The sequence below is a fragment of the Symphalangus syndactylus genome, chromosome 4, assembly GCF_028878055.3.
Source record: "Symphalangus syndactylus isolate Jambi chromosome 4, NHGRI_mSymSyn1-v2.1_pri, whole genome shotgun sequence".
Lineage (NCBI taxonomy): Eukaryota > Metazoa > Chordata > Mammalia > Primates > Hylobatidae > Symphalangus > Symphalangus syndactylus.
In genome coordinates, this window is record NC_072426.2 from 80817109 (window position 1) to 80844158 (window position 27050).

At 47.3% G+C, this 27050-nt stretch overlaps 1 long non-coding RNA gene across 2 annotated transcripts in view; it reads left to right on the forward strand.

Annotated features, from left to right (window-relative positions):
* The window catches only part of LOC129480264 (uncharacterized), an 87076-nt gene extending 64738 nt beyond the window's left edge, over positions 1-22338 (forward strand). The window contains exons 2-4 of one of the 2 annotated variants that reach the window (XR_010120406.1): positions 8066-8211; positions 9802-9850; positions 22234-22321. This is a non-coding gene — a long non-coding RNA (uncharacterized lncRNA). Of the gene's footprint in view, positions 1-7924; positions 8212-9801; positions 9851-22233 lie in introns of those variants that run through there. The other variant, XR_008656961.2, reaches the window with a different exon arrangement.
* Positions 22339-27050: the final 4712 nt, after the last annotated feature.

A 27050-nucleotide genomic window follows, 5' to 3' on the forward strand; every position in this document is an offset into this window, starting at 1 on the left:
TCCTGCTTGAGTGGAGACATCCATCCTCTCCTGCCCTTGAGCATTGGTACTCCTGGTTCTCAGGTTTCCCTACCCAAACCGGGACTTAGGCCCTCAGCCACTGCCTTCCCCATTTCTCAAGCCTTAGGACTCAGGCTGCATGTCACCACCGGCTTCCCTGCTTCCCAGCTGACAGATGGCAGATTGCAGGAAATCTCAGCCTCCACAACCATGTGAGCCACTTCCCTGAATAAGTCTCCTCTTCATACAGTCCTCCCTTGGTGTGGGTGGGGATTGGTTCCAGGACCCCTGAGTATATCAAACTCCATGCATACTCAAGTCCCACTGTCAGCCCTGCAGAGTTCGTGTGTAAGGAAAGGCAGGCCTCTGCATAAGCAGCCTTCACTTGCTGGGAATACTGTGTTTTCCAACAGAGTTTGGTTGGAAAATCTGAGTATAAGTGGATCCATGCATTCAAACCTGTGTTGTTCAAGGGACAAGCATGGAGGATAGGCACAGGCTACTGGAGACAAATATGGGAATGTGGCTATGGGCAAGACAGTGCTGCTGGGGCAGGCACCACTCCAACAAGTGGACAACAGCAGGGATCAGTGAGTTGCCAGGGGTCTGAGTATGAGTGCTGAACAAGTTGAAAGCCTTCCTTGGAGCCAGCCTCAGGCTGGGAGAGGATCGTGGGGCCTGAGCAGCTCCAGCCTGGATGGGTCCAGTCAGGAACCCTGCAAGAGGAGCTCACCTGTGCACACGGGGATGCACACTGGGAGAGAGGAGAAGCCAGGGTCAGAGGCTCTGGCCCTCTTGCACTTCAAGGGGGGAGCTGCAACTCAGGGAGGCTGCTGGGCAATGGTCAGTGCCAACAGAGTGGGTGCATCACAGCCATGAAGCTGTGGCCATGCAGAGCACAGCACGACAGCCTCTGGCTGAGTTGTCTGACTGGGGTTGTGGATGGAGTTGATGGGCACATGGAAGAGAGGAGGAGGGGCTTGCTTAGCGGAAAAGATACCGAGTTGAGTTGGGGGCATGTGGAATTTGAGGTGCCTGTGGGAGCCCCATTTGAGATGTCCAATAGACAAGTGGGGGCACCCGGTTGAGCACTGGAAATGGGGATCTGGACCCTTGAAGAGAAGCCAGCAGTTGGGTCATTGCATGAGAGGTGGTTGTGGTGATGATGGGAACTGGTAAGATTGCTCAGGTTAAAACAAAGAAAACAAGCCAAGGAAAAACCATGGTCAAGGCAAGCACAGTAAGGATCGACGGCATCCTTGAAGTCCTTCTTTGTCTACCAAGAGCATTCATTCTATTTCATGGGCAATGAGAATTCTAGCATTTTAGCACTGTTTAAAATTAATGACTCAGAGGGAATTCCGGCCCCACACAAGCGCCTGCTAGATGGGTAAGCCTCGCTGCCTGCCTTTCTGAATTGCTTGTCGCACAATTGGGCCATTCACTGTGTTCCGGGCCCTCTGTGTGTTTCCTCTTTTCCAGCTTAGACCTGTTTGTTAGGGAAAACAATTTGTTAGGGAAAACCTTCTCAGGTTTTCAGCTTTATGTACTGTTGAACTATTACTTTATTTCTCTAATCTCTTTCCCACAGTCAACAGTTTTTACTACCTGGAACTGAAAACAGCCTACAGGATACCAAGGCATGAGTTTATTTAGAACAAAGAAGACCCTCTGATTCCAGTGAGGTCAGGGAGGAGGCCAAACAGTCAACCCACTTGCTTAGGACATGTGGCTTAAACAGTAATTTGACTTTGCATTCACTTTTCAACTAGTCGCGTTGGACTTATGGTTTTTATTAAACTGTAAATCTCTTTACCACATTGAAAATTGTGGAACGCATTTCTTCTTCTCGAGTCTGTGCATCTGAAGGCCATAGGTGGACAAGTGCACAGCGCCAGTGGAAAATGGCTTTTCTGGAATATCAGGTTCGGTCCTCAGAGACTAAGAGCACTCCATGTGGTGGGCAATAAATCTGAACTCTGCTGCGTTTAATTAAGGTAATTTTCCTACTTAGCTCCACATGTGGAGATGAGATTCAATTTTATTGTGCCTAAAAGAACATGTCCTTTCAAACGTGTCACCAGAATGGAATGCGACCACAGATTGGCATGTGACGAGCCTCTGTTGCCTCAAGGGAGAAGAACTGTGGCAGGAATGCAATCTGTCCCCTTCTCCCACTCCTGTGGGCTTTTCCATTGCATGGATATGGGTTGTGAGGGAATGGAGTCCCTCTACAGAGATATCAGATGCAGGTGGAGGGCAGAGCAGGGTGAGAAGTTGAGCCAGAGGAGGAGACAGATTGTTGGATAATGTTTTCTTGCTAGGTACAGTGTCAGTGAATAAAGATTTTGATCATCAGAAAGACCAAGGATCCATATTCCTGACTCTTTTGCAGAATAATTAATAAACATTATGGGAATCACCTAGTATCTCCATATCATCCATACGGTGAGGGTTGATTTTATGTGTTGACTTGATCAGGTTAAGGATGCAGACAGCTGGTCAGACATTATTTCTTGGTGTGCCCGTTGAGTGTGCTTCCAGAAGAGATGAGTGTTTGAATCAGTGGACTGAGTAAGGTCTGCCCTCACCCATGTGATTAGGCACCATGCAATCTGTTGAGGGCCCAAAAAGAACTGAAAGGCAGAAGGGAAAATTCTCTTTTTCTCTCCTTGGGCTGGGTTGCCGCTTTTCTCCTGCCTGCAGACACCAGCACTCCTGCAGACTCAGACTTGAACCTACACTGTTGGCTTTCTTGATTCTCAGGCCTTCAGGTTTGGGCTGAATCACACCACTGGCTTTCCTGGGCTCCAGGGTGTCGATGGCAGATCGTGGGGTCTCTTAGCCTCCACAGTCCCATGAGCCAATTCCCATAATCAATCTATTTTTATCTATATCTATATATAGATCTCTCTCTCTCTCTATCTTATTATTCTGTTTCTCTGGAGAATGCTAATACAGAGTTCTTGAAAAGACTCTGAAAACAGCCACATCACCACCAAGGGAACATGGAGACTCCTGGGTCACGACAGGCCTGAGAGGCATGGGGGACGTGCCTGAGTTTCCTCCACAGGGTTCTTGTTAAGAGGTGGCCCAATCCATGCTTGGCCACGTTGAGAAAAAGGAAATGCATCCTCCCAAAGGAAGGCCTATTCCACTGCTGGAGAATTCAGGCTACTGAAAGCTTCTTGCTTATATGATTTTGCCCAATTCCGTTTCTGAGTCTATCCCTTTTGTTCTAGTCCCTTCTTTTAGAGGAACATGGAGCAATAACAATGACTCTTACCAAGGCCAATTCTCTGTCAGGCTCCAGGCAGCCAAAGTGACAAAGGATGTGCATCTTCGTCCTTCAGAAGGTGATAGCTGAGAGGAGCGTGGGAGAAAACTACAAGCCCCCCAAAGTTAGGGTCACATCTATTCATCTGTATTTTGGTGACTAGTAGAGCACCTGGCAAAAAGTAGACTCTTCAGATCGCTTTGAGAGGCCCGGGAAACACAAGAACTACATTACCCTTCTCTAGTTACTCAAACTTGTCCTCACCAGTGAAAACCCACCTCACCTTGGTGGCAACTCCAGCTAAGCTCCTGCTTCCTGCCCTCGCAGCTGGCTTACAGCATCAAGCCCCATGAGATGAGTGCTCCATCCCGACTGCCATGTCTACACTGTGTCTGCGCAGTGTCTGTGAGGCCCCATCTGTCATGACCCGATGCCGGCCAGCCTGGCCTGGGCAGAGCTCTGAGGAGCATGTGAGTACTTGAACACATGTACAACGCAACCCCCACCACGGAGTCCGCGCTTCTTGGATGCTCACTCCACGAGGTGAGGGGCATGGGGAAGCGGTCTCTGCTCTGTGTGAACTCAGTCTGGCCTGGCAGATAACACAGACATGCAAGGAACTGCAAGGCTACTGTGGTAAGTGACAGAGAAGCTGCCAGTTGGCCCTGGAGTTGAGAGAAAGAGTAATGTGCAGTGTCAGCGTGCTGTCCAAGGAGTTCTTGGCATGGCTGGAGGCACTTCACACCTGAAGATGGCTGGTCGGACCACTGGAACATCCCTCATTAGGCACCATGTGTCAGAAGCTTTGTTAGTGTATCAAGGAATGCTCAGGCTTCCTGGAGGATTCATCCATTCACAGTTGCTAATAGGAAGCCTACCATGTGCTAGATGGGGCTGCCCCAGTGCCCTGGGCCAGATCCCTGCTGTTTAATTGGGTGGGATGAAATATATAAACATGAAATAAATGAAAATTTAGGGTGTTCAAGACAGGGCTGGCAGGGAAGGGCTCATGTAGCAGGGACATCTGAGCGAGACTGTCTGGCGGCAAGGGGATGGCCACAGTTTTAGGTCAGGTGAGCAGGAGTGACAGGTGGACTCCATGTGGGAAGGGAAAGGGCACTAGGAGAAGTGGGGGAGCAGCAGGGACCAGGCCCTCCACCTTTGTGACCTTGTCCTGCTGTTTAAGGAGTCCAGTGTATTCTGCATTGGCGATCACCTAGTTAGGGTGACCAGAGTGAGCAAATAAAATACAAGATGCCCAGTTAAATTTGAGTTTTAGATAAACAGTAAATTTTTCAGTTGTACTACACAAAGGAACATATTAAAATTCTCTGCTGTGGAGGCAAATATAAAACTAGGTAGAAGAGGCAAGGTGTGGTGGCTCATGCTTGTAATCCCAACATTTGGGAGGTCGAGGTGGGAGGATTGTTTGAGTCCAGGAGTTTGAGAGCAGCCTTGGCAACATAGACCCCATATCTCCAAAAAAAATTAGCTGGAGTGGTGGCATGCCCCTGTAGTCCCAGCTACTCAAGAGGCTGAGTCAGGAGGATTGTTTGAGCCCAGGAGGTGGAGGCTGCAGTGCGCTGTGATCATGCCACTGCACTCTAGCCTATGTGGCAAAGCAAGACCATGTCTCAAAAAAAAAAAAAAAAAAAAAAAAATGAAAAAGAATAAGAAAATAGGATGTAAGAAAGAAGAGAGAGAGAAGTCACAGTTACCACTACTAGTGGGAGGTGACAAGGTAGAAAACTCCAGGTTGGCTAACCTCCTCTCAGCTTTGCCAAGAGACCAGTCTATGCCATGGCCAGTGATGGACCCAGCCCAAGGTGCAGACAGGTGATTGGGTTGCGGAGAGTGTGGAAGACCAAGTCTGGTTCTCCTTTCCTTCAGAACCCACTACAGAAATGAACAGTGGGGGACTCCAGTTCTCAGCCTGGAGCCAAGATGGCAAGGTGACAGCATGTCATAACAGCTGTTCAGAGCTAGGACCCAGGGATCAAGCTGAGCTGCACACCAACTGGGGTGCTGTGGGCAAGCAATCCCTTATTATATCTAAGGCAGATAAGAGAAGGAGTTAACCCTTAAGGATGTTGTAAGGATTAAATTAGTTAATGTAGGGAAAGGTGTTAGTTAAATTCCTGGTCCGTAGTATCTATTTTATTTTAATTCCTAAGAAAATATAGTATCTGGGTGTCTGCTTCGTTGACCAGACTGTACTGCAGATGGCTTAAGACCAGGCAGCAAATTTGAGGTGGAGCCATGGTTATCAGAATGGCTGCCTAGACCACAAAGCTGATTTATCTCAATCATAACAGCAGCAAATTCCTGTTATTGTAATGAATCACAGCATGTAAGCGCACAGATGCAGGCGCCGGGGTTCAGAGGGCTGGGTTGTGTGGGGAGGGTAACGAAAAACAGACATTTGCAGGGCCCTAACAATGTGTGTAGCAACTGAACCTGCAGCCTGCTTACACAAAACAGGCCTTAATGAAATCCAGTTTCAAAATGGAATAGTTTTCCTAAATGATAAGGTATTGCATATGGTTCTTTTCTCATTGTGTAGTAATTCCTTCTAAAGCAAACATTTTAAAGATTTTAACTGAGGTTGGAAAACTAAAACTTGCCTCAGTATAAAAACGTTGAAGCCATCTGCTAGAAAATCACAGCTCTGTGATATAAAACACCCAGAACTGTGTTGCTCAAACTAATTTAATCACAAAATACCATTTCCTTGATCCGAAGGGAAACATTTCTACTTGGCCACTAGAGCTTTCTGGAGAAAGGCACTTATATTTGCAGTATGGTATATTAGTAACTTTGAATTTCAAAGAGAAAACAGAGCAGGGATTTTGGAAAACAAATGTTGAAAGGGTAATTTCAATTCTTTGCAGATGAGAAAAGTTTTTGTTAAAACAACTGACAGACACTGAGAAACATGGCCATCAGTTTGAAGGAAAGTAATTGAGTTGTGCAGTTTGCATTTTATTTCGCACACATTTAATGATTAAAAGCTTTTCTGTACTATGAGAACAAAACCCCCCAAACACCAATGCAACGGCAGAAAGTTGGGAGTCAAATCAGGCAGCACACACACGAACACTGCGTTCACGTGATGAGGACCACATTTTTGAGACATTTTCTGAAAAGAACCTGTATATGTGTGTGTATGTATGTATATATTTTTTCCTGCCAGAATCTTTTGTTGAATGATCATCAAGTTAGTTCTGGAAAATAGGTTCCAATATTGCTCCATTCATTGGCATAGGTTGACTTTATCTTATTCCAATATTAATTGGCAGCTGTTTTCTTAGATAGTTTTGCATAAAATGGTGCTCGGCGAACAAGTAGAGTTTTAAACATGACACAGTCCTGTATTTGAGAATGTTTATGTTATATATGTGCTTGTTAATTTAGTAGTTATGAGTTTAATAATAACTTTGAGTTCTTTAGACATGGATCCTCATATATATTAACAAAATCAGCTGTGTGCCTTAACCAACAGTGAGCATATTTTTTAAAATGGGCCTCTGAATTGAAATTAAAAAAACTCTTCAGCATCCTATTAGGATTGATTAACCCATAGGAGGGTAATCCTGGTAAGCAAATGTAACCAAGATTCTCCTTCCCCAGTGATTCCAAGTGCAGCCTGGCTCTCCTGGTCAGCAGCTTCCTTTACTCAAATATTTCCTGATCTGTTCCTAGATCCTAATACCACCCTCTGCGTCAACCTGTGAATGCATCCTCAGTACCAGGGCTCAGGACTTGGAGCCAGGATTTTGCTGACATGGTCTTTTCTCTGGTTGTCACCTTCCATTTCTTCTTTGGTTTGCCTTTCATTTTAATGCCAGATTTTCTAAGTGTAAGAAAGGAGGGTGGAGAGTGGGCAGAAGTCATTGTTCCCATCATGAAAGTCAACATCAGTATTTCCTGTCCTGCGGACAAACCAGTGCCTCATGTTTCTGGAAACGCTGCAGCATTTAACTTCAATTTTAATCTGGATAACGCCAAAGCTTTTCTTCAAATTCGCCCCTGGAGTCAGCTCATAGACGCTCTGATTTTGTCTACCATTGCTCCTCCTTAATATCTCTCACACAGATGCCATTGACCTTTAGACGGGCTGTACAGTTGGGGTTCGGTGCCATGGATCTGCTTCTCCAGGGACCAGGATCTTGAGATCTTCAGGCTGGGTTTCCATGGAGGCATGGAACTGCTTTTCCTCCTTCATAACTGCACTCAAAACAGCCCTGTTGCTCTAGAATGGAGACTTGGGCAACTCCTTCTGGCACAGATTTGTTCACCTCAGGGGAAATTCAAATAGAAGCAAGCTGCAGGCAGTTTCACCTCTAAGTCCATGGGTTCTCAACTGGTAATGTCCTCTTATGGATGTTAGCCCACGAGGTCAATCCTATAGCAATCTAAGGCTTGAGAAAAATTAATCTTCTGGAAAATTCCAAGAATACATCTTAGGGAAACTGGCTCTACCTTTATGACTTGGATCACACAAGGATATGCTTTTCATTTTGGACTAGAACTCAGCGTATTGGCCAATGGATGTGTTTTCTAAAACTATCCGAGTGTGTTCACTATACAGATGAAGATTCTGAGATTCAAGACTCAAGACTGAAGAAGATCATTATTTTTATTATTTTAGTCTTATGCACAAAATGTTATCTACTGAATAAGCAGGTTTTTAATAGTTGTCTTATATATGTTAGCAAAAATAAACACTTTGTCTTTTAGATCTATTTCAGTTTTTCAGTAGCTGTAGACTTAAGTGCTAACTTTTAGCCCATAGGATAAGAAGAAACCAAGTCCTAAAAGTAGGCCAGCACCAGGATTCAGGCCTCTGACTTCAAGCCAAGGGCTCATCATCTTGAATTGCGCACGAATTTTTACACAGCGCCAAAGGAAACTGCCTGTACTTACTGTTGTAGGTAAGACAAACCTTTGCTTATTTTTACTTCTCATGAATAAATAGTTGCAAGAAGAACTGCTGAAACAAAGGGCATTAATGAGCTTTTGCTACCTATAAATAGGGAGTGTGAACCAGCAGTGTGGTGGAAGAACAGTTTCCCCTCAGCCATGGCCAGACTATGCGATGTTCTCCAATGAGTTCATCTTGTCAATAATGTGTAGACCTTGATGTGCTTTTTAATTATGTGCTGATTTTATTACAAGTGAACCTGTCCTCTTGTTTGTTCCCTTATACATATTTACTGTCTTTATACCTTTCCTTTCCTTCCACGAACTGTCTGCTCATATCTTTTGCCCTTTCAGAGGGAATAGTCTAATTTTTCTTATAGGCTTATGAGATTTTAAATGTAATGATGTTAAGATTTTTTTGACACGTACTTTATATTTTCCCAGTTCATTATGCATATTTAAATGCTTCACTAATATTTTAAAATGTACATCTTTTCTTAAATTTTCCATGGTTTTATCTCTTAGCTATTATCCTTTTGCTTTCTGTGGTATATTCCTGGGGAGTCTCTTACTGAGACCCTTCAGTTTCTCTAAGTTGGTAACTTTGTCTCCCGTGATGAGAAAGCTTTTCAAAGGGAGAGTGTGACCATTTCCATATAAAGTATAGTGTTGTTTTGGGGTTTAAGATTCTATTCCCGGGTGTCTTCACTTCTTTTTAAATTTAACTTTGTCATGGAAAATCTTAAGCATATGTAGAAGTAGAACAAATAGCCTAATGAAACCTCACTTGTTCATAACCTAGCTTCAATAATGATCAGCGCTTAGCACTTAGCTATTCTTACTTCATCTACCCCTTTACTCTGTGTTTTATTTTTCCTGGAGTATTTTGAAGCAAATTCTAGAAGTGTATATCTATATCTATATCTATATCTATATCTGTATCTATATATATATCTCAATACCAATATGGTATATATATACACACATACTGTATTGGTATTGAGATATATATATATATATATATATATATATATATATATATATACACACCATAAAATATGGATATATTTTACAACATAAAAAATGGTGTGTGTGTATATTATATATATAATGTGTATAATACACACACACACACACACACACACACACACACCCTGGAATACTACTCAGCTATAAAAAAGAATGAAATCATTTCTTTGGCAGAAACATGTCTAGAACTAGAGGCCATTATCTCAAATGAAACAACCCAGAAACAGAAAGTCAAATACTGTGTGTTCTCATTTACAAGTGGGAGCTAAACAATGTGTACACATGGACATAGAGTGTGGAATAACAGACGCTGGAGACTTAGAAAGGGGGGAGGTTGGGAGGGCAATGGGGGATGAGAAATTACCTAACAGGTACATTGTATACTAATCAAGTGATGATTACACCAAAAGCCCAGGCCTCACGACTATGAAATCTATCCATGTAACAAAACTGCACTTGTACACCCTAAATCTATAAAAATAAAAAGCGGAAAAAGGTATAGAATGGAATAGTATACTGCAGTCATAATAAATGAATCTCAGCTAAATATAAAAATCATTGTCCTTTTGCAGGTGCTTTGCTGGATTCAGGATGCAGACAAGGTCCACGCACTGTGGTTGGGTGAGGTGTCTTTTAGGACTCTTTTAATCTGTAATACTTCTCCCTCTCTTTTAAAAATGCATTTATTTGTTGAAAAAACTTGGTCATGGGTCATTTTTCTGTAGAGTGGATTATGCTCTGGATTTAGCTAAATGACCTCTTGTTGAAGATTTATCTTCCATGCTTCCTTCAGGTGGTTATATCCAATGCTTGATTAAACTCACATTTTTTTTTTTTTTTGGCAAAGCCACTTTATATGAATGCTGTGCATTTCCTGTTGTACCTTCATCACATCAGGAAGCAACAATATCTGGCCTTCTTGCTTTTAATGTTGTTAAGACTGGTGAGTTCAGGCGTCATGGACCTAGGAGTCACCAATCCTCTACATCTCTATTGACAATTTTCTCCAGAATTCAGAGTCGGTGGTGAGCATAATGGTTGGGAGTGCTGGGTTGGAGTCAGACACTCTTCAGTTTGAGTAATAGTTCTGAAAGTCACTTGTCATGCCTGAGCTAGCTTGCTCAACCCCTCAGACCTTTCAGGGCTGACTCAGCTTTAGGAGCGGATACTCCATTTTGTGTGTGGGACTGTTGTTTGAGTGGGGTGAGTTGTGTGAGCTGGACTTTGGCCCAGTCTTGGAAGAGTGGTAGTTGTGATTTAGTGGCATTGGTTTCAAGCAGATGGAATTTGTTTAGACCTAAAGGTCTTTCCAAATCTGATGTACTAGGATAATTATCAGATGGCTCCTATAGTTGGGTTACCACATATTAAGGGTAAATCTGGGGGTAGGAGAGCTCATCATTCAGTTGTAACAGTTCAATAGAGATGACAATTCTGCCAGATTTGGATCCTGTGGGCAGAGCTGAGAGGTCTGTAAATTCACATTCACTCTTCATGTCCTGGTTTATAGCAGCCAGCCAAGTGTGTCACTAAGATGAAGATAGATTATAATGACTACATTTTGGTAATTCATTTACTTTACTGAAATCAGTGCTCAGTCATGTTACAGGCACGACTCCATCTGGTTCCCATCAATGACAGAGGGAGCATCATGTTTGGACAGAGGGACTGCATCTGTGTCTGTGCAGGGAAAGCTGCATGGATTATCCAGCAAATCATGGTATAGACCACCAGCTGGGCCAGTCCAGGTCCAAGCCAGCTGGGTGACTCTATCTTGCTGTTCATTCACTTCTACATTCGACAAGTGCTGTGGACACCTGCTGTGTGCCAGGCACTGCTCGAGGTGCTAGGGGGAGATCAGGGAGCAAGAAAAAGGTTCTCTGCCCTCCTAGAGCTGATGCGTATTCCAACTGAGAGGTGGGGGTGTAGCCAACGAACAATGGACATAATCCCCAAATCATACAGCAAGACATGGGTGATACAAATCATAGCAAAGAAAGCATTGTGCAGACTGAGGGGTTTCTTATTTCCTGAGAAGGATGTGGATTGCAATTTAAGGTGGGATGGGGGTTGGTCTGATATGTGAGCCTGGCTAACAAGATCGGGCAGGAAATAATGTCTCCTTCAGACCCCACCTGCCCAGTAGACCACCCGCTTGGCACTGATCTGGGCCTTCATGTAATCGCCGAGCACAAGAGGGCCATTGCTGCTTGGCATCACTGCCCTGGATGCTGGGATCACGGTGCTGCCCATCCCTCTGCTGCCTCCTCTCTGTGTCCCGTCAGTGGTCCTGAGCTCCATTCCCTCCAGGGTCGTCTTTAGGCCATGATTTGCATGTTGGCTCTCTTTGGGGCCTACGGTACTTCATTTATTTCCAAAGTTGCCTTCTCCTCCCTATTCTGATAGAGACTGAAAGGACTCCTGATCCCATTGCTTTGCCACGACAATATTGCTTCCCAGGGAAGACTCTGCTGGCACATTTTAGGCATTTCTGGAAGAACACCATATCATCATCATCACCATCATCAGATCTTCCCCAAGTCCCATCTGGGAGGGTCTCATGGGAGCCACATGTGGACTTGGTTAGGGAGCTCTCCCGAGCCTGGACTGATGGCTGGCCCAGCCCAGGCTTTTGTTTGCCACAGGAAGAGAGCTTTGTGCAAACCGTTGTTTAAACTGGCCTTCCCTCTTTAGAAAGAGAATGTTCACCAGATGAATCATGCCTAACGTGCTCACTGGAGCCAGAGGACTTTGGCTCCCAGGCTGTTTACTGCAGCTCAGACTTTGTCCTGTAAGTGTTCTTAGGAAATGACAATGGACAGAAAATTGTCATTGTTTTTGCTGAAAAAAAAAAAATAGCTTGAATAGTTTCCCTGGCCCAAGCTGGCTGGTGGCAACCCTTGCCCCAGCATGCTCCTCAGCCATCTGCTCTCCCCATCAGGGCCAGTGTGCCCTTGCCTGTCCACACTGCTCTGCGACCAGGTGCCCTGCTGTGCCCTTGCTCAGGGACTGGCTGTGCACAACGTGACGCGTGGTATGTGTTGATGTCTGATGGGCTCACATGGGCAGGGCTGTGCTGTGGCTGTGCTGGGGGCCCTCACCTGGTCTCTCTGCTGACTTCCTCCCACCACTGCCTGCCTTGGGTGGGAGGACACCCGGCCTTCCTGGTCATAGGCAGGGTGGACTTAGAGAGGCAGAGCATGCTGCAGGCAGGGTCTGTGTTTGGGTTTTGGCAGCCTGGATGAAATCCCGGCTCTGCCACCTGCCAGCTGTGTGTGAGTGGCCAGGTCCCTTGACCCATCCTGAGTTACAGTGCCCACTTGGCTCTGTTTCTGGACCTCAGATACGGCTCTTTTGGTCTCTCTTCCCTTTGTGACATTAGAGGCCATCTCTAAGGCATCATGGAGTTGCCATTGAGCTTGCCTTCCCGCCTGCACAAGCAGGTCCTGAGGCAGCTTCCTGCAGCCTTGCACACCCTGCAGCATCTTCAGGGCTTGGAGGCCTCTGTGTCTGACTCTGGCTCAAATGTAATTGCAGCTCTAGAGGAAGCGACCCACACCACAGGGAAGCGAGGAGGCTGGGGGTTGTGTCTGGGTGTGCCCACAGCAGGGGCCAGGAGAGCCACCATGGCAGCAGTGACAGAGCCAGGGAAAAATGCCATCCTATGATATGCAATCCTGTCTTTAACCCAAATGATGTGTCTGCAGAAACTGTTTGCATTTGCTACTTTGACGGATGGACAATGTTTCAGTTCTTAATTAGCATGTTGGGTAATTACTGCCATTAATCTTGTTCTTTTTTCCACGTTCATTGGCCATTTTGACTTCTCTATACCCATCTCCCTTACTGAAAAACACGATAGGAAACTTTTAGTTATTAGCTAAATTATGAAGACCTAATAATGCATGGCATTATATCCTTGAAATTTGCTAATAGAATAGATTACAAGTATTCTTATAAAAATGTGGTGATGGATATGGTGATTAGCTTGTTCCTGGTAATTTCACATTGCATATATCAAAACATGACCTTGTACACTTTAAATACTCAATTTTTATTTGTTAGTTACACTTCAATAAAGCTCGGAAAACACACACACACATATTCACACACATAAAGAGTAGCAGCCGAAACAGATAACTGAAGAATTCCCTTGACAGCCTGCACTGAGCCCTGGAGCTGTTCTTGCTCCCAGCCCTCTTTCCATCCTCACATAGTGTGGTCCTGAGCTGCTTCCCCTCTGCCCTCCTCCTCTGTCTCCATCCCTTTCCATTTGGCTCCTACTCCTACACACGAGTGGAAACTGTGCCCTCCAAACCCAGGGGACTGCAGGAACCTTGCCCTGCATCTCCCCCCAAACCCACGGTGGGAGCAGTCTCTCCACCCTTCTCTGCAGGGGCTCCTTTCCTCGTCCATCCTTTTCTCCGTCTCTCCTGGTCACTCCTGCTGTCCATGTCATTTCCTCCTGGGCTCTGTGTTTCCACAGCCCCTCTGTGCATTCTGCACATGTCCTCTGAGTGAACTCTGCAGTCCCTGCTGGCGCCACACCCACTTGCCCTGTGTCCTGAGCACAGGTCTGCAGGTAACAGTGACTGACAGGTGTCTCCACATTGTGACATTCTACTGGAACCTGAAACAGCTGCCCTTGACAACAGCTCAGCACAGAATCCCTGGCCATCCAGCTATGACAGGGACATGGATCCTGCTTCTTCTTCCTGCCAGTCTCGTAGTTGTCTGTGCCTTCACCCTGAAGTGGCCCATTCAGCCACTAAGTTCAGCTGCTCTCCTTTCCGTATCTGTGGAGTCACCCCTTAATTCAGTTCCCGCGAGCTCAGTGGCCATGATTTGATCATTCCTGTCAATTCCTGGACTGCTCCAGCCTTATCCTACACTGCCTTATTTCTTACAAGATGGCAGTATAAACACAGAGAATGGAATTCCTAGCTTTGTTTCTCTCCTTTCAAGCCACCATGATCTTCCCTGAGCACAGCTCCAATCCTACTTCTCACATATTAACATTTCCTCACTCACCCCAATTGTTTTCACATGCAACCCAATGTCCCTACAGTCTGTCGCCTATTGACTTTTCAGCATTTTCGGGATGATCTCAGTGCAGCCCTTGGAGTTCTCTTGTTGTCTCTCTTTTCCAGGGTCTCAGCAGCTTTTGTCATTGCTAACAGTTTCTTCCTCCTGACACACAATCTTGGCCTCCAGGCCCCATTGTCTCCTGGTTCCCCTGCGCACTGCACATGGCTATTGTCTATGGGGGGCAATTGTGGCTCGGTCCTAGCTGTCACTCTTTCTCATGCGGAACTCTCCTCTGGCCACCTCATTCAGGAGCTTGGCTTCGTGAGCTCCTGTGTGCAGCTGACATAGAAATCTCCTTCTAGAACTTTCTTCACAACTCCAGAAACACACAGCCAACCACCTTCCTGAAGCTCCCATGGAGATGGCACCTGGGTCTTGACATAATAAAAACAGAACCTGAATCTGGAGCTCTAAGTCACACCTTGTTCCCGTGCTCCTCCTATTAGGATATTGCCTTGGAGACAGCAAACTCTCATCTACCCCAAATGCAATCTGTCCCTGCTGATTCTGCCTGTCAGTGGTCTCAGACACATTCACCTTTATCCACAGCCAGCATCTCAGTTGGAGCTGCAGCAGCTCTCTCGAGACTGCATGGTGGAAATGGTCAGGATGCCTCTCTGTGCTGGTCCTGTAAGTTGCAAGCCTATCCCTGCACTGCATCTGGCTGGCGTGGCCTTTTTCAAAGCTTCACTGTGCCGCTGTCCTGCCTAAAATCCTTCAAGGGCTCTACATGCTTCACTCGCCTTTTTTTTTTTTCATTTTTTTCCGGAACAATGACTAGAACTTTACCTGGTCCACAGCCCTCCCCAGTCTGGCTGCAACCTCTCATGAGGCTGAGCTCACCATGAACCCCTGCTCTAGATGTCTCCATAGTGCTGTTTGTCCCCCTGGCTGTCCACCCCTTCTTTGGCCTGTTGGCGTGTGCTTATCCTCCAGACCTCAGACCAAAGGTGAACTCCTCACAGAAGCTTTGCCGGCGTCCCCAGGGGCTGGGGCCAGGGCAGGGGCAGGGGCAGGGGCAGGGGCGTGTTCTCTCCTTTGAGGCACCTCCCACAGTGTTCATTTGCATGACTTTTGTGATTATTTGGTGGATGAAAGTTTTCGAAGTGCTTGTGGGGGTCATGCCTCTTTCTGCTGAACCACTAGTTGGGAGAATACACTTCCCTTCTTCCAGCACAGCTTTGACATCGCATAGGCACCGTTTGGTTGTCTTCACAAGTCACTGGGCTTTGATAAACACCCTTCACCATGAGGAAAATGAGAGTCGGATGACTTAAGGATCACCCCAAATCAGGCATAAAATCTGGATTCTTCTGGTCACAGGCCAGCAGGTCTTGGTGCCTTCAGATCCTTAGAGTGTCCTAATTTGGCTTCAGTTTTCTGTCTGCAGAAAGGCCCCCAAAGGGAAGGCGCCAGGCTGGAGCGAGAGTGACTCATCCTGGGCTCTCATCGTGCCTGATTCACCCAGAGGAAGCCTTATGTGGACACGGCTTCCCTCTGGAGAGATTTCAGGCCTTTGGGAACAGAGTAGGGTTCCTGCCTTTGTAACGAGCAAGTTCTCGGCTCCCTTATTCCCTGTTTGCCACCTTCCCTCTGTTTCTGTGGCTTCCTTATTTGCCAGTTCCTGTGCTTGGTGGACCCCGCCATGACTTCTTTTTGTGAGTCTGTTCTGTCCTGCATCTCTACCACAGCTGTACCTGGCCCCAGACTCCTTCCTTCTAGCTGGCAGGTGGGAGGGCAGGGTCCCTCCCCTAATCCATCAGGGCCTCATCTCTGGAGGCAATTACTGCCTGGCCCGTGAAAATATATAAGGAGACTTGAAGAGGTATCATGTTACATCCTTCATATTTTGCTAGCAATAAATCCAGCTCTTTCCTCTTGGGTGGACTCTCAACTCTATAAATTAAGAGTCTATTTCTAAGGAGGAAGATTTCGTAGGCCCCGAAGTTCTATATGACCTGCTCACATCTCAAGGGTTGACCTAAAAGCTGGAGGCTTTCAGAATTGCAGGAAGTCATGCCCAGAGATCTGTGGCTTTAGGATCCATGTCCCACTCACAGCCCTCCTGCCTCTCCTGTACTTCCCGCCAGCTCGGACCTCAGGACCTCTCTGGTTTCCAGCCTGTGCTCTGGCCTTGGCTGTCCGACCTCACCCATCCCTGGATTCTGCTTTTCTCTTCATCAAGTCTTCCATAATCTTTCCTGGGAACACACCGCAGGCCTAGCAGGGCTTGCTGAGGGAGCAGCTTCCTCGGCTGCCTTGAAATCTGCATTTTTATCTCTTCCTGGTGAGTCTTATGCCCAGTAAGATTCAAAAACGTTGTTCTACCTGCTAAGTTTTGGGGATCTGAGCTCCATTCCCCAAAGCCCTGGCTTTAGCTTGCTTCTTATTTCAAACTCTATCCTTATGGGTGGTTCCCCATTACCTATCTGCAAAATAGTCCTAAATGCAGCCAGGGAGTGGCCCGCCCTGCCCTTCTGCCACAAGCCCCCTCCCAGGTACCCCTGCTGGCCTGGCCTGGAGAGTCCTGCCTTGCTGGCCACCCCTTGGTGGCTTGGTGTTGCTGGAGAGGAATTTTTTAGGTAGCTCATAAAAAGAGATGTTGTCTGGAGTGTGCCTAAAGTCCTAATGAGAAGACAGAGACAGCATATGGCTGACATGGAGCTGTGGGGGAGGCGTCAGAGGTAGACGTCCAACAGAGGGAAGAGGCAGTGGGCCGAGGTGGGTGGCTCAGAGCAGACAGGGCAGGCTGGCAAGTGTGGTTGGTGTGGAGCATGGTCCTTGTCCCAGAGTCAGGGCCGGACACCTAGGCAAGGCGGCACCTTAGGGCCCTGTCTGGCCAGAGTTGACCTGTCCACACCTGCCCCCGCCCGGCCTCCTCCATGGCTTCAGGCTAGAAGGAAGCAGAGTTACATCTCAGGCGCTGGAGGGGCTGTCTGGCCGGACTGAGACAGGTAGGCTGTAGGGGTGGACGCTCAGCGGCATTCCTCCCTGTTCTGTTCATCGAGTCAGGGGACCTGCAGCTGAGGATGCCCTTAGGTAGGCCAGGCAGAGACTCCAGTCCCTGACCAGCCATTTTTGTGCCTCTCCTTGGACGTTACCCAGCTCAGAGCCCTGGGTCTGAGGGGAGGTCTCCTGGGAGCTTGTTCTCCTGGGAGGAGGTACCATTGTGAGCCTCTCTCCTCATGGACCACAGAGCCTGGGTGGTGGCTCTGGTGGGGAGTACCAATTCAAGGGGCCAGGAAGCAGCATGTGTTGGGGCCTTCCCATTTGAGGACACAGACTCACCCTATTTTGTTTTTTTCATGGATGGAGTGTCCAGAGACCCAGCATTTCAGAGCACAGGGCACAGACCTCTCCTTGAGTCAGGTGGAGCCCAGGACAGCGCTCCTGGGATGACAGGTGGAGAGCGCAGAAGCCCACCCCGGCCCACAGTGGCTGAGGAAACTGGGTTTTGTACAGGCACAGCTCCAGAATGGATCTCTTGTGTGTGTGGGAGGAGGAGTGTGATCACCAAGGGCCTTGTCCTTACAGAGAGTAGAAGGTGGCTGAGCAAGCAAGCAATTGATGGCAGTGCTCCTTGCCTGTGTCACAGTAATACCAGCCAGGAGCCAGCTGAGCCTCCTGCAGAGGTGAGCCAAAGAGGGTGGGGGGCTCACTTTGGCTCACCTCTGCAGGAGGCTCAGCTGGCCCCTGGCTGGTATTACTGTGACACAGGCAAGGAGCCCTGCCATCAATTGCTGTGCTTGCTCAGCCACTTTCTACTCTCTGTAAGGACAAGGCCCTTGGTGATCACACTCGGATGGGCATCAGACTCACCCAGGAGCTCTGAGAAATCCCCAGGCCCAGGTCCCACCCACTTCAAGGAACCTGGGGGTGTGTGGTCCTTATGATCCTCCCAGGTGACTTGGACACATCAAAGTCTAAGAACCACTGGCTGGATGACACAGAGTGTGTGGGGACAGGATGGTTCCCTGTGTGGATAGAATTGCTATCAGGCTCGCTGGAGGAGCCATGGACTCTAGTCGCTGTAAGGCCTGACCCAGAATTTTCCATCCCGGCTGCCTGTTAAAATCAGCTGAGGAGTTCAAAGAATAAAGATGCCCGACCCCTCCCCAGATATTCTGCTTTCATTGGTCTGTGGTGGCGCCAGGCCTCAGTACTGCTGAAGCTCCCTAGGTCTTTTTAATGCGCCGTCCTGGATCATGAAAACTCTCAACCCACATGGACACTCATTTTTATGTTGGTTTTAGACTCTGTCTTTGCTCACAGGGGATGCTTGGAAAGGCTACTCCATAGATTGCTAAGCCCACATTTTGAGACTGAGAACCAGAAATCTTGGGGATGGTAACCATGCTCCACCCACGTGCATTGGAGGAAGGGTCTGTCATGGTTGGAATAGGATGTTTCTTACCTATTGGATTTTACTTTCAGGTCAATGCCATTGTATACACACACACAGACACACACACACACACACACACACACCAGACAGGGAGGCCGATTTGCATAAAGGGACTAACTTCTACAGAACCTTGTCAAATGGCTGAGAACATGCACCTGCCTCAGGGGGAAAGTGGTGGGTGGGGTGGCTTGACTCATTTTGTTTTTGTCGCCCTCTTACTTGAGGGCTGACTGCCTCCCCAGGCCTATGCCTGGGGAAGATGCAGTTGGGAGCCATGGTCACAGAGAGCTGCTGTTGTCAGAAACAATCCTCAGGCCTCTGCAACCTGTTATTGTGCATGTTCATTCCCAAGGGCTCAGCCTCGGAGGAGTTGTAGGAGAACAAAGGCAGCAGTGCTTGCCATGTGAGGCAAACGTGCTTCTAGACCACAGAGGATGGGCGCTCCCCGGGGGATTGCCTGGAGCTGCCAACTGCCCGGCCCCACTGGAGACTCGGAGCTCTGCACATGCGGCTGACCTGCCCTGACCTGCCCCTGGGGCCACGCCCTCAGCATTTCCACTGAAGTGGACTCCCTTCCTTTACTGGCCTCAGAGTTGAAAGGAGAGTGCAAGGCTGACCGGAGAGCAGGAGGACAACATCCCAAGGTCACCTAGTGCCAGGGAGGGCTGTGCCACAGGGCAGGGTGGACACGGAGCCCTACATCGGCTGAGCCGGCAGAGGGGTGCCCATGGGCGAAGTTCTTCTCATATGGCCTTATCTTTTCACACACAGATCCTGTGGGGACATCGCGATTTCCATAAATGACAGCTCAGGAGGATGGGAGAGTAGAGTTTGACTTTGACTTAGCTTAAAATAATTAAATAAACCAAACACACCAAATACACACAAAAAACGTGCACTTGCCCCAAACTGTCCCCATTTCTGAGATGTTGTTGGATGGTGCAGGCTGCCTGGCAGAATATGACACGGTGACAAGGGATGCTCTGGGGAAATCCAAGCCATACCAGCTTTCCACCTGGACCCTGTCTCAGCATTCACCGCCCCCAGGACAGTGGCTGGAGTACAGGGGCAGCGGCCAGGGCACCTGACTTCCCTGGGCTCTGCTGCCTCCACATTTGCAGCCTCAGAGCAGAGAACTGCCTGCCTTCCACCCCACCCTGCCAGGAGGGCTGCAGCTGAGACAGCTGCTGAGCATCACCATGTGCTCCCTTCCCAGGCCACCAATGGGGAGAGCTTTTTTTTTTTAATGATACCATTTATTTTTCTTAAAGCAAGAAACCATGTCATTATAACAATCTGCTACTGAGAATAGTTCTCACAAAGGTATCATCCAGTAAATACTTTCTCCTGAAACAAGAATATGTATTGAATAAATATAGAATGAAGTTTAATTTATGTTAGATTTTTGTAAAGTTTATATCTCTTGAAATCCACATGTGGCCATGATATTACTATAGAATCTCAAATCATTAAGAAAAAATTACAAACCCCATTTATGTAAGCAGATTCTAATGCAGTCCAACTTGTTTTGTTAAAGTCACATTTGATACAGAAGGAAGGCTATTTTCAGGGTTCATCACCCACCTACTCTTTAAAGACAAATGTTACTCAAATATTAATGTTCTCCACCAGGTAGACTTAAGAAGAACACAAATGCAGAGTCTTTAATTTCAATATTCAATATCAATTATCTTATTTTGTGAATTTAAATCAGTAATGGTTTAATTTAAGCATTCTTTTTTTGCTATTTTAGTATAAACATGACCATTGTTGCTTCGGAACATTTCTTGGCCAGAGAATGAATCCCTTTGTTTCTCGACTTCCAGCTCTCCCAAGCTGCTATATTCCAAATTAAAAGGGAAGGATTTTAAAACAGGATTCCAAAGAAACTCTATGCTCTTTTAAAAATTTGAGTAATTGCTAATAAGATTAGAAGAGTCAATGGTTAGACCTGAGACGAAACTGGACTGAGGCTGATTTGAGCTCAATCTGGATATTTTAGGCTCACACACGGCATCCCCAGCCTGGTGAGGGGTGAACTGCCCTTTCCCACAAACGCATCCTCAGAGGTAGAGGCTATAATCAGGTCACTCAGCAAATGCCCAGCACCTCCTTGGTGTCAGGCACACTCTCTGGGTCCTGGGGCTGTGGCCTTGAAGGAGAGTACTGGCTCCCTGGCATCTTGGTGCCTGGAGAACCGCACAGGAGGCAGAGAGTGCAAACACGGAGTGGGTGAGTCATGGTAGGGCAGGTGAGGGTGTAAAGGAAGCAAGCAGTGTGCAGCCACAGAGGAGGAGACAAGCACTTGTTTAGACAGGGCCATCAAAAAGATCTGGTTGAGGATGTGGGCCTGGAACCAGTCATAACTATAAATCCTGAGTATGAAATCCCAGAGCTGAAAGTAGCCTCAGAAGTCATAGGGTATAACTATGCTGTGGTCACAGATGCAGAGATGTTCAGGACCAGAACAGAACTTCCTGTGGGTAGAGGCAGAACCATGGCCAGGACCCAGGAGACTGGGCTCCCAGTGCCATCCTGCCTTTTTCAGGGGGACTCGCATATGGGTTCTACTGTATAAGGTGGATTCTGAGACCTACGGGCCTTTCTAGTTCCTAGATAGTAAAATTCAGAAACCGAGAGGGAGGGGGCACTTGCCACACATGGCTGTTGAGGCAGAAAAGTCAAATTCACCAGGTCACAAATCCTGTTGTAGACTGAGTTTTCTGAATTGACAAATTACATTGACTCCAAGTCAGATGGATATCAAACCATCTTGACTTTCCACTGCATTGACTCAACCAAGAAATTAGCTCACCTCCTGAGAAGTGGGAAGAGGCCTGCCAGAGGTTTATAGAAACCTTCTAAGGAGCCGCTTTGCTAAGGGTGAGCTTGGTACTCCTTGCCTCGCCAGAACCTTCCCTCTGAAGAGCGCATTCCTGGAGAGAAGCCCTTGCTTTTGGTTCTCAGCCTCAAGAGTAGGTGCTTTCCTCTGAGCCTGGAGTCTTATCTTTGCCAATAAGGCCACTCACGGAGGCTTGGAGGTTGTGTGGATGAGGCCGGGAGAGGAAGATCTGGCTGGAGCAGCTGGGGCAGAGAGAGCTCCCACCATCCAGGAGCCCCAGCCCCAGGAATGGTAGAGTGAAGGGTGAGGGGCAGCGAAAGGACCCCAGTCATCTTAGCTGAACTGCGCCGAGGCTTCCTGCAGAACCGGGCTCCTCTTGCTAACCTTGGGCTCCTTTCCATGTGTTCAAGGCTCTCCCTGGAGTCACATTGTCCAATTATGTGGCACTTACAGGGCTGAGCTCAGATCTGGAGTCTGCAGAGTTCAGGAGGCCCTCACATGGGGTAGAGTCTGGACATGGCATGGGGGACAGCTCACACACAAGGCACATTTGACCTGGAGAAGAGACCACCTAGAGAGGAGGAGGCTGGTCCAGTGCTGGGAGGACAGTCCGATGGAGCATCAGGAAATTCAGCAGATGAGTTTTACATCTGTTTTTTCCAACTACAGTTCAGTCCCGGAGCAGACACAGTCCTGTTTGCAGGGAGCCAACATTCTAATTGACAGTGCCTGGTGGGAAACAGTGAACCGAGGGAAAGAGTGCCAATGTCAGAGAGCCACAGTGCAGTGAAGAAGAGAAGGCAAGAGGATGTGATGCAAAATCACAGGACCTGGCTTCCAGACCATTCTGCTTCCATGAGAACATTTCGGTTGAGAATCGGATGGCATGAAAGTAAGCCAGAAGACACCAGGCAGGGACAGACTGGTCCCCAGGTGTGAATGAGGTTGGAGCATTTGGGACTGCAAAGAATGTGGAGCGTGGTGAATGAGATGGCCCATTGTATCAGATGCAGGCATGAGTGGCTGGGGTCATGTGTGTGCTTCAGTAGAGGGTATCACGGGCACACTAAGAAAGCTGGGTTTCTTTCTGAGGGCCTGGGAAGCCACCAGAAAGCACTGAGCAGGGAGTGGTGGATTGATTTATGTGTTTATGAAATCGTGCTGGATGCTGGGTGGTGAATGTTAACCGGGGCAGAGGGCAAGGTTGGAATTGCGGAGACCACAGCTAAGAGCCAGTTGCAGAGCCAGGCTCATTGTGATTTAACCTGGGAGGCACTGGGGATGAAGGAGATGAGGCCAGTGAAGGATGTATTTCTACATATAATATGGATTAGGTAGATGGGTTTATGTGTAATGTAGACTAGACTCAGAAATCAAACTGGAGCCAATGGCGGACACGATGGAAGGTGTACTTCAATTTCTTCCATTCCATAGAAAAGCAATACAGTGGAAAGAGTATGGGATTTGGTGTCTCTCAGACAGGATTCCACTTGCAAGCCATGTGATATGGGGCAGCTTGCCAGATCCTGGACCTCCATAAACCCCTCTGCAACTTGGAGAGAATCAGATTTCCCCACAGAGGCTCCATGAAGGGCCCCAGAGTGCACTCCCCCATTAGCCACTGATGCATTCATGAGGAAGAGAAAGAGTTAAATGCTCCTTTTGAGGAAGTGGTGGTGGCCGAGTGCTGTGGGCACTGTGAGATCAGAGCTGACAGCCCAGACTGAATCGCAGCCCTCACAAGGCCATCGTGTGTTGCAGGGAGCTCTTCCCAAGTGCCCACTTTTCCTAAATTACAAAAAATACCTAACAAGATAGTTTCTTTGTGTTTTAAAAATCAATGACCAATTCTTGTTTTGTTTTGTTTTTAAAATAGTGTTTTCAGAGATAAGAGTATTACATTGAAAACCTGTTGTGACACAGAAAATTAGATGAGCCTGTAGTTGATTAAAACAGTCAAGTTGACCTACGTGTCATCTCAGTGCACAGTAACGAAGCGTCTTCAGCTTAGAAAATTGCTGGCATGAACACAAACAAATCTAGTTCTTTGAAACGAGAATTTTCAGATTTTGGATTTATGGTCAGAAATAGCTGAGTCCCAGGGCCAGGAGCGGTAGCTCATGCCTGTAATCCCAGCACTTTGGGAAGCCAAGGAGGGTGGATCGCCTGAGATCAGGAGTTCGAGACCAGCCTGGCTAACATGGTGAAACCCTGTCTGTACTAAAAATACAAACTTTAGCTGAGCGAGGTGGCAAACACCTGTAATCCCAGCTACTTGGGAGGCTGAGGCAGGAGAATCAACTGAACCCAGGAGATGGAGGTTGCAGTGAGCTGAGATCACACCATTGTACTCCAACCTGGGCAACAAGAGTGAAACTCTGTCTCAAAAAAAAAAAGAAAAGAAAAAAGAAGAAACTGCTGAGTCCTGAAATACTGATAAAATGACCAGCCCTGTTCACGTTCAAAACCTGACACTTTTAGTGTCAGGGTGACCAGGAATTGTGGCTGTAAAGGAAGCCTGAGACTTCTCTGGTTCTGGCATGAAAGAATTTCCCAAAACTATATAGACGCTGGGGCCCTAGAAGTTTGATATTAGTGTAAACAAATGTATTCTCAACAAGAATATAGATGAGTTTGCACTGAATTTCAGAATACTTAACTCCAGGCTTATAAGAGATTAAATAATTCTTTAAAATGGATTCTCAGGCACTTTATTTATGCTACTCATGGGAGCTACATTGGCAAGGGAGGTCACAGTTTCTGACGTGCCTTTTTTCTAAACTTCTGACTTTGTTTGTACACATGCAGAACATGTATTTAACTATTGGGATCCCAATCCTCTATATTGGGGGATTTTTCTTTATATTTTTTACCTTTTGATAAAGTAGATCTTTAGAAATCAGAATTCCTGAGGTTCCAGCACTGTCAAATTTGGGTTCTTGGGAATGCTGAGGTTTAACCTTGACCCTTTCAAATGAATGCTGGTGAACTTGTCTAAACTCCTGTTCCTGTCATTCAGTTTCTCCCTCTGTGAAGCGGAGGCAATGGCACTCCCTTCTTTTAAAATCCTTAAGGTTTGGGAAAGATTTTCAGAGTAGTCAAATAATTTAATACCCTTAGGTAAAATGTGCTCTCAAATTGTATTTCTACTCATGGAAATGAAGATTAGTCTCTTCATTTTTTTTCTTAGAATGGCCACTGAGAGATTCTGCTAAAATAAAAGATTTTTTTTAAATAGTGCTGTTCGGTGTTCGGATTCGATTGCCTTTTTTCTAACTCAAGGGTGAGTTTCAGAGACTCTGGTTCACACAAGATGGGGCAACTTCCGTCGTGTCCTTCTCAGAGGAGGCATCTCACACTCGTCTTGTCTTGTGAATAACTGCACAATTGGTCATGAGGAATGCTATGGTGTGGCCTGTCACGGAAGCCCACCTCGCACACATTTAAGGCCAATACATGTCTGGAGCTTTGACAGGGCTGTGTTTATGTCTGCATTTCACAGAAATTGGTATTCCTCTCATCTTTTATTTCAGCAGTTACACTTAAACTACGCCTTGATGAACTATGCGTGTGTATTCTCCCCAGTTCCCGGCCCACCTCCCTCAGCAACCCTTCCACAAACTTAAATGGAAGCCGGGCTGTGAAACATGAAACGGGTTGTTATAAAACTGTATTTTATAGTTGTAGCATGTTACAGTTGAAGGCGTGTTTATGTAGCTGGGGAGACAGAAACACCAGTCTTCCCACTCCAGAGTTTACCTAACTTCCTTCAGGACTAAGGGTAGAGCTGTAGATCACAGTGTATCCCTTGGGGAGCTAAAGAGGAAGAGAAAGAGTTAAACACTCCTTTAGATGAAGTCCACATGCTAAGAAACAAAATGAATGGCACAAACAAACACTTCTGGATTTTTTTTTTTTGAAATGGGGTCTTGCTCTGTTGCCAGGCTGGAGTGCAGTGGCATGATCTCGTCTCACTGCAACCTGTGCCTCCCAGGTTCAAGCGATTCTCCTACCTCAGCCTCCCGAGTAGCTGGGATTACAGGCACAGGCCACCACACCTGGCTAATTTTTGTACTTTTAGTAGAGATGGGGTTTTACCATGTTAGCCAGGATGTTCTCGATCTCCTAACCTCATGATCTGCCCGCCTTGGCCTCCCAAAGTGCTGAGATTACAGGCATGAGTCACCGCGCCCGGCCCCGCTTCTGGTTGTTAAATGCAGTGAGCAAACATTTCCAAGTCATTGCCATGCTGTGGTTCTTCCATTTTAGGGACTCAGCAGCAAGAAGGCCCCTGTGACTGAGGCCTTGATGGAGGGAGCATGGGACATCCTTGGTGACTTCGCTATCCTCTCTTCTCGACTCCTTTGCTTCAGGCCGCCTCCTGCTGTCACCCCTTCGGTTCCAGCCCTGCCGGGTGCTGAAGTGCCCTGGCTTGGAGATTTGTGGCTGGGTGGGTGAAGCTCTTCTGCTTCGTGTCTGCCTGTTTGCTGGTTTCCCCTTCCTGCCTCTCCCTTTCTCCCCTTCCTCCATTCCCTCCTTCTCCTTCACCATTTCTCTTTCTCCTTCACCAGTTGGTGAGTGCCAGTCATGTGCTAGGCCCCACTTAGATCCTGAGGGTCTTGAGATAACCCCCCTCCTTCCAGGAGAACCTCACATCACGACACTCCTTAGAGTGAGGCTGACTCAGCTTGGACTATGCAGAAGTTACGACACATGGAGAAATCCGGCTGTGGTGGGTTCATCTGTCTGCGTTTTGGTAGGCCCTTCCTTTCAGGTATAAGGCTGGGTGGTGAAGGGGCCCAGTGAAGCCCAGGGCCACGTGTTCCTTCAAGTTGCACATGCACATCTGCAACATTTAGTGGTATTCCTGATAACGCACTGTGTAAGGCTGTTTTGTGCTTGCGGCAGGATTTCTCCTCCGGTTTCCTACGTAAGAATATCATCTTGCCCAGTGCAGGAGCAGGAACGGAGAGACGAGAAGCCAGGGTGGGTCTGAGGCTGTTCTCCAGTCACTTCAGGCTTGGCTTACAGCCCGACTTCCTGCCCCGCAGCCTCCTGCCCCTGTCGCCAGAATGGCTGAGCCTGCTGATGACAAAGCCACAGCTCACAGGCTGACAATTTTGTCTGGACTTCTATCAAGGCCGGGAGTGCAGTCAATAGCACATGCAGGAAATTTTAAAAGATCAAGAGCAGCTAACAACAAAATCCACTCTGGGATGTTTTTAAGCAAACAATCAAGGATTCAGTGCTTTCCGGGGGTGAGGACCAAAATGGAGCAGGACTGGCGGCCAGCATCACCTCTTCCATCTTCCGTCTGTCCTGAACCACGAAGGACGGCCTAAAAATAGTGCCTGGACCTTACACCATGGGTGCTTTTGTTATTTACCCTCTTTGGTCTTTTGAAAAACATCTTTATCTGGGCCGAGAGTCTCCCATCATTTGTGCTTATAGAGTCCTTTCTTCTGAAGTCATGAACGTGCCTATTC